General features: G+C 42.8%; 1 non-coding gene across 1 annotated transcript; it reads right to left on the minus strand.

The window, feature by feature from the left end:
- Positions 1-7,584: 7,584 nt before the first annotated feature.
- On the minus strand, positions 7,585-7,740 carry LOC124896440. The gene has a single exon (XR_007052803.1). It is a non-coding gene; the product is annotated as a 5.8S ribosomal RNA (ribosomal RNA).
- Between the last annotated feature and the right edge of the window lie 450 nt (positions 7,741-8,190).

Raw genomic sequence — 8,190 nt, forward strand, 5'->3', positions numbered from 1 at the left:
GGAGCTAAAATTACTATGGCTGCAGGCACCAGACTTGCCCTCCAATCGATCCTCATTAAGGGATTTAGATTGTACTCATTCAAAATTACCAGACTCATTGAGCCCGGTATTATTATGAATTGTCACTACCTCCCTCTATCAGGATTGGGTAATTTGAGCGCCTACTGCCTTTCTTGGATGTAGTAGCTGTTTCTAAGGCTTCCTCTCTTGAATTGAACCCTAATTATCCATCAACCATCACCACCATGGTAGGCCACTATCCTACCATCGAAAGTTGATAGGGAAGAAATTTGAATGATGCATCGTTGACACGATGGCTGTGTGATCCATCAAGTTATTATGAATAATCGCAGCAACGGGCAGAGCCCACATCGACCTTTTATCTAATAAATGCATCCCTTCCAATAGTTGGGGTTGTTACGCATATTAGCTCAAGAATTACTAAGGTTATCCTAGTAGTGGATACCATCAAACACACTATAACTTATTTAATGAGCCATTAAAAATCTGAATTTGTTCATACTTACACATACATGGCTTAATCTTTGAGACACGCATATGACTACTGGAAGGATCAACTAGATTGCATTTCTTATCGACACCGGCATTACACGAGCCCTGCCTGCCTGAAAAGGCATGGACAGGTTCAAGGCGAGTGTGATCGTTGTTTGTAAGGAGCATCATATAGGGCAGATAAGAGCCAATGAAGACCCTATGCCCACTACGTCTACCGCATCCTAGAATACCGACTGCCACTCATAGACCATGACATCGCATGATGAAGCGAGAAAGGCATGGAACACGGGGGCAACCTTTAGGTTTACCCCACGCATAAAATGCGGGGGGCAAAAGGTGATTGATAAAACTTGACAATGACTGGGCATTAGGTATGTAACACAGGAAACTGACTTCGAGTAAGACTAAATTGCACTTGTCCTATGACTAAGATGGTAGGCTGGTCAGGACGTCATTGCTCCAGCAGGGATCCAACCTAACCGCATATACCGAACATAACTCAGGCATGATGCATCCAAATACTCCGTCGATGTATGCCCATCACCCGCCTCAACACCCAGAATGAGACGTCATGTGCTGCTGCCCATGTGAATGTTGCAAGGCTAAAGCAAGTCTCGCTTGACATGATAGCCCACAGTTGGGAGGAGTAGAGAAGATGAAGGCGCTTCGAGGCTAGTACATGGGTGCTGCCCACGTCGGCCGCCGGTGCTCTATGCGGATTCAGCTTAGCCCCATGCGTGCAGCGCCTAGAATTTTCCCTGAGAGCAGCATCCAGAACTCTCCACAAGAACAAAAGCATCGCCTCATCCCCAATAAAGCGCTAACAGCCCCGTCGTGGATGACACTACCGATAGTAGACACGAGTGAATAATAAAGCGCAGTAAATGATAGCCATGTATGCTACCATGTGCCCATACTGCACGCCGACATGCCTAGAGAGCGCCTATGCCAACTAGCGACAGTCACCTTAGAGTGCCTTCAACACCTCAACTCACTTATATATGCTTTACAAAAAACCCAAGTAATGGTAGTAGACATGATTTTGCTAGAGAATCACACTAGATATGTACGGACAAGAACTGCACATTTTGACGTAATACTGAGCCAATGCACTCACAAAAGAGTCACATAATTTGTAAATGATAATTTTCATTAAGAAATTTATTTTTCAAATATTATTTATGAAAATTCAATAAATAAATAAATAAATATGAAAACTATTTTTAAAATATAATAACATTAGAAAAATATTCCCAACGCATGAAGTAACCTTAAACCAATAATTCAGTGCATATTTGCACTTATAACGTAATGATATAAAATATCAAAAATTAAGAATATTAAACAAAAGATTTAAAAAAGTATTAAAATAACGTGGGGGCATTAGTAAAATCATCCAGAATGCAACAGATAAGTGACAACCCCAAAACATGTATATTAGAATGAAGTAACCTTAAACCAATAATTGAGGGAATACGTATACACATAACGTAATGATATAAAATATTAAAATTTAAAGATATTCAATGAAAAAATTGAATAAATATAAAAATAACGTGGGGGACATTAGAAAAACAACCTAGAATAAAATAGATAAGTAGCAACCCTAAAACATGCATATTAGAATGACCTTAAGCCAATGGAAATTATCCTTCAAGGCGGCCACCGTAACCTTTCTGCCATGATGGCTTAGCCAACAACACGTTCCCTTAAGGGCCGAGGCCCCTACTGCGGGTCGACAAGCAGATGGCGGGTGCATGCATCGCTTCTAGTCCGGATTCTAACTTAGAGGCGTTCTATCATAATCCTGGACATGATAGCTTTGTGCTATTGGCTTTTCAACCATGCGCGATGACCAATTATGTGAATCAACAGTTTCTCTCGTATTAAGTTAAATTACTATTGCAATACTGCCATCAGTTGGGTAAAACTAGCTTATCTCACAATGGTTTAAACCCAACTTATGTTCCCTGTTGGTTGGTGAACAATCCAACACTTGGTGAATTCTTCTTCACAATGATAGGGAAAGCCGACATTGAAGGATAAAAAAGCAACGTCGCTATGAACGCTTGGCTACCATAAGCTAGTTATCCCTGTGGTAACTTTTTGATACCTCTAGATTTGAATCTCGAAGGTCTAAAGGATCGTTAGGCCATGCTTTCACGATTTGTATTCGTACTAGAAATCAGAATTAAATGAGCTTCTACCCTTCTGTCCCATACGATATTTCTGTTCTCGTTGAGCTTATCTTAGAACACGTGTTATCTCTTAAAAGATGTGCCGCCCCAGCCAAACTCCCTACCTGACAGTGTCTACTGCCCGAATTAACCTGCAGAGTGATCCTTGGGTCTAAAAAGGGGCAGTTCCCTACTTTCGATTCACGGATCGGCCCGCAGGTTGGTCGGTGGTGCACCCCTCAGAGGAATTCCACCAATTAGCTTCCTTAAGTCTTACGGGTTTAATCACCCATTGACTCGCAAACATGTTAGACTCCTTGGTCCGTGTTTCAAGATGGGTTGGATAGGGAGCCCACAGGTGATCTTGGGTGTATTTATTCGCCTAAGCTCCATAATTTATCCATATTTAGTTGTTTAGAGAATAAAGTGCCTAGTTTCATGTTTTTACTCTACTTCTATGTAATTGAGATAACCGATGTGATTAGCATGATTTCAAGTATTAATGAGGTATATGAAAACATTATGGGACTATGGAATGCGGATGGCATATGACACAAGAGAGAGTAGAAACCTGCACCAAATGTGGCGCCTAGAAACTACAATCTGGACCAAATGTGATGCATGGGAACTTTCTCCTGGGAAAATTTACCATTTATAATAAGTTGAGGACTTAGAAGGAAATTATGAGATAGAAGACTATTAAAAGACTTGTTGCTGAATTTTTATGGAGGATTCACATTCTGTATTATTTTGAAAACAAGAGAAAGCGGCTTAGCTTGAGGAGAGAGAGAGAGAAACATTTTTCTTTTTTATTTTTGCTATTCATCTTCTCCACCAAGATCATTCTAAGTTTTGGTATGATGAATATTTCTATTGTGATTTCTGTTTTATTCATGAGTAGCTAAGTTTATTTGTTAGGGTTATGGAAACCTTGTAGTATACTCTCTATTGCTATGGGTTTTTGAATTTATGATGTGTTAATCCACTTATATCATTACTCTATTCGTTATGATTGAATTCTCGTGGTTGCAAACATAGGGAATGTGCCATTATAGCAATAACTTTTTCGACAAAAAAGTTACTATTTGGAAAAGAGAGTAGTGACAAGAAAATAGGGTTTCCAACCTCTATTTTACACGTTAGTGCCTTAGCAGGATTAACTACATGGAGTGTTCGTATGATTGGTTGTACACTTTGGATTCGAGAGAACTAAGGTGAATAAATCCTTGATGGTTGAGAAACACTTGGATTTAGAATTAGAATACATCTCTCTATAAGTGCATGCATGTATAAATCCTTATTACTCATAGTTAATAGAGAAGTAAAAGCTACAAGGTGGACATAACCCTAACTTGTCATTCTCTGTGATCAAATATTAATACACATATCGCGTCATTGTTATATTGTAACTATCATTTCAAATTTAAACAAAACCCCCCCATTTAGGAACCTCTGACCAATAGTCCAGTAACAACTACAATACTTAGTAACACAGTATTCCCTGTGGGATTCAACACCCAACCTGGTTGGGTTCTATATTTGACAGCGACCACTAACTCTCTCGTCAGAGAGGTGTAGTTTGGGTGTATCAATAAGCTAGCGTCTGGAGCGCATAGATACCGAAACATGCTAGAGGCGCGCGCTTCTTGCCACAATCAAGGAGCTGACATTCTACAAGAGTATCGAGAGCCCGGGCTTTGGCCGTCCACCAATCCACGCTGGTCCACGCCCTGAGTCGATCAACAGACCAGCATCACCATTCCATATCTGATCGGGGCACATCACCGGCCTCCATCCTTTTCCCTCCCGATAATTTCAAGCACTCTTGGACTCTCTTTTCAAAGTCCTTTTTATATTTCCCTCACGGTACATGTTCGCCCGATTTGTGCTGCATTCCCAAGCAACCCAACTCATAGAAAGCACCTTATAGTGCAATAGGGTCTGGGCACAATAGGGATCTAACCCTCTCTGGTACCCCTTTACAGGGGACTTAGGCCTAGTCCACCACTGAGGATGCTTCTCCAGACTATAATTTGGATGATGGAGCCGCCCGATTCTAACTAAGGCTGGGCTATTCCTATTTCGCTTGCTGATACTAAGGGAATCCTTATAAATTTCTAGTCCTCCACTTATTGATATGCTTAAACTCAGTAGGTAATCCCGCCTGATATGGGGTCACGGTCGGAGCGCCAAAGCATGATAGGGTCCTGGAGTTCGGACGCACGATAGGTTGTAGCTGCAATAACAAAGAAAGTTGAGTTACAACCACCACTTGCCGCGACATCCATCGATGTAGACTTGCATTTAGTCTAGTCGCGAGCTCGACGCATATGGGATGCTAGTATCCGCCTCTCAATGAGAATAAGCCCTATGATTGAGTCGCGATGCGAGGGGGTAACGTGATGCGTGATGCCCAGGCAGACGTCCCCTTGGCCTAATGGCTTCAGGCGCAACTTGCGTTCAAACACTCGATGGTTCCATGGCGCCATGGTCCACGGTGCCATAGTTCCTTGGTGCAACCAGCTCGACAAAGACACAACCATGGTAGGCCACTATAGGTTATTCAGTATTTTTCATCACGACACTTGACAAACCATGTTTTTCACGCTACCGATTTCACCGAAAGTTGAAGCCCGGGTCACTGGACATGTCTCTAGGATTGCACTTGACAGTCACCTAAACCTCTAATTACAATATGCTTCCACGCACCGAAGTTAGCCTCACAACCCATCCCTGGGCTTTTGATTCGCACTCCACATTGCAGAAAACCCCTAATTGTGACTCTGTAGTTTTGCACGAAAGGCTACTTGATATCATACTTAACTCTTTGGAATGAAACACACGCGACACTTTTAAATCAAGCGGCAAACTCGGGTGAGGCTATGTTTCGGCATGCTCGAGGGTGAGGTGATCTCACAACACTTAGTGGTATTTTCCTAGTACAGACGGACAAACCTCCTTTGGCGATAGACAAAAAAATAATTGGATTAGAGGGGAAGGGATGAACCAAAGCAATAAAGGGATGAATCTCAGTGGATCATCGCAGCAAGGCCACTCTGCCACTTACAATACCCCATTGCATATCTAAGTCATCTACAAAGAATTCTACCCAGCGTTAGATTGAAATTGTACTTCAAGGTGGCCACCGCGACCTTTCCGTCGTGATGGCATAGCCAACGACACGTGCACTTAGGGGATGAGGCCCCTAATGTGGGTTGGCAAGCGGACGGTGGGCGCATGTATTGCTTGTTGCTCGAATTCTTACTTAGAGGCATTCAGTCATAATCCAGTACATGGTAGCTTCGTGCTACTGGATTTTCAACCAAGCACGATAACCAATTATCTGAATCAACAGTTCCTCTCGTACTAGGTTGAATTACTATTGGAATACTGTCATCAGTAGGGTAAAACTAACCAGTCTCACAACGGTCTAACCCCATCTCACATTCCCTATTGGTGGGTGAACAATCCAACACTTGGTGAATTCTGCCTCTCAATGATAGGAAGAGCCAACATCAAAGGATCAAAAAGCAACGTCGCTATAAATTCTTGGCTGCCACAAACCAGTTATCCCTATGGTAAATTTTGTGACACCTCTAGCATCAAATTTCAAAGGTCTAAAGAATCATTAGGCCACACTTTTACGGTTCGTATTCGTACTGGAAATCAAAATTGAAAGAGCTTTTACTCTTTTATTCCACATGAGATTTCTATTCTCATTGAGCTCATCTTAGGACACCTGCATTTTCTTTTAACAAATGTGCCATCCCAGCCACACTCCCCACATGACAATGTCTTTAACCAGGATCGTCCCGTAGAGCATGCCTTGGGTCCAAAAAGAGGGGCAGTGCTCCACTTTCAATTCGCAAAATAAGTAAAATAACATTAAAAGTAATAGTATTTCACTTTGGCCTTTTGGATCCCATTTATACTACATCTCTCAAGTTATTTCACAAAGTTGGACTAGAGGCAAATTCTACAGGGTCTTCTTTCCTTATAGATTCTGCGAAGCCCGTTCCCTTGGCTGTGGTTTTTCTGGATGGTAGACAGGGACAGTGGGAATCTCATTAATCCAATCATGCGTGTCACTAATTAGATGATGAGGCATTTGGCTACCTTAAGAGAGTCATAGTTACTCCCGCCATTTACACGCGCTTGGTTGAATTTCTTTACTTTGACATTCAGAGAATTGGGTATAAATCATATTGCGGTGAACATCCGTTAGGACTATCGCAATGATTTGTTTTAATTAAAAAGTCAGATTTCTCTTGTTTGTACCAGTTATGAGTTATTTGTTCAATACGCGGGGAAGGCCCCTGAAGGAACCATTGCTAGTACGTTACCCAACCAGCCCACAACAACCCGCTCTCATCGCGGGAGCAGCTCAAGCATTCCACCAATAGCATACAGGTTCGAGATTGGGACCCCCATGCCCAGCTCTCAGAGCCAATCCTTTTCCCGAAGTTACGGGTCAATTTTACTGAATTCCCTTGCATACATTATTCCATTGACCAGAGATTGTTCATCTTGGAGACCTAATGCAGTTATTAGTACGACCAGGCATGTACGACACTCGGTCCTCCAAATTTTCAAGGGCCACCGGGAGTACACCAGATACCACGCGTCGTGTGGTGATCTTTAAGCTGCTGGACCCTACCTCTGGCTGAGCCGATTCCAGGGTGGGCAGGCTGCTAAACAGAAAGGATAACTATTCTCCAGGTTCCCACCGACGTCTCCAAACTTCCTAACCAGCTCTTGCTGTGACGTCCATCGATGTAGACTCACATTTAGTCTAGCTGCTAGCTCAACGCACATAGGAGGCCAGTATTCGCCCCGTAAAGATAGTACACCCCCTGATTGAGGCACGATGTGAGGGGGGAAACACTATGCGTGATGCCCAGGAAGACATGCCCTCGGCCTAATGGCTTCTGGCACAACTTGCGTTCAAAGACTCTATGGTTCATGGGATTCTGCAATTCACACCAAGTATCATATTTTGCTATATTCTTCGTTGATATGAGAGCTGAGATATCCATTGCTATGATTTCTTTTTATTTACAAATGAAGCATAGGTCCCCCTGATGCACTCTGTAGATAGGGAGCGAGGGGCAAACTATTAATTTATGTATTTCTTGGTGCTTTCCGCGCTGGGGTTTATTGGTCACCCGATGCGCATGCTGGGCACGCGCACTGGGGAAAAGGGTGAGGTGCTCATGCGGAAGGCTGAAGCACCCCACCCACGCAGACTCCCCAGTTAGTAAACATATTCACAGGTCATTCTGCTATGCAGGTTTCAACAATGATCCTTCCATAGGTTCACCTACAGAAACCTTATTAGGACTTCTATTCCTCTAAATAATAAGGTTTAATGGACTTCTTGTGACGTTGTGGGCAGCAAACCACCTTTGTCTCCACGATCCAAACATTTCACCATATCAGTCATTCGATAGGAGCGACGGGTGGTATGTGCATAGGGCATGGACGTAGTCAACACGAG

Source organism: Capsicum annuum, chromosome 2, assembly GCF_002878395.1.
Source record: "Capsicum annuum cultivar UCD-10X-F1 chromosome 2, UCD10Xv1.1, whole genome shotgun sequence".
NCBI classification, from domain to species: domain Eukaryota; kingdom Viridiplantae; phylum Streptophyta; class Magnoliopsida; order Solanales; family Solanaceae; genus Capsicum; species Capsicum annuum.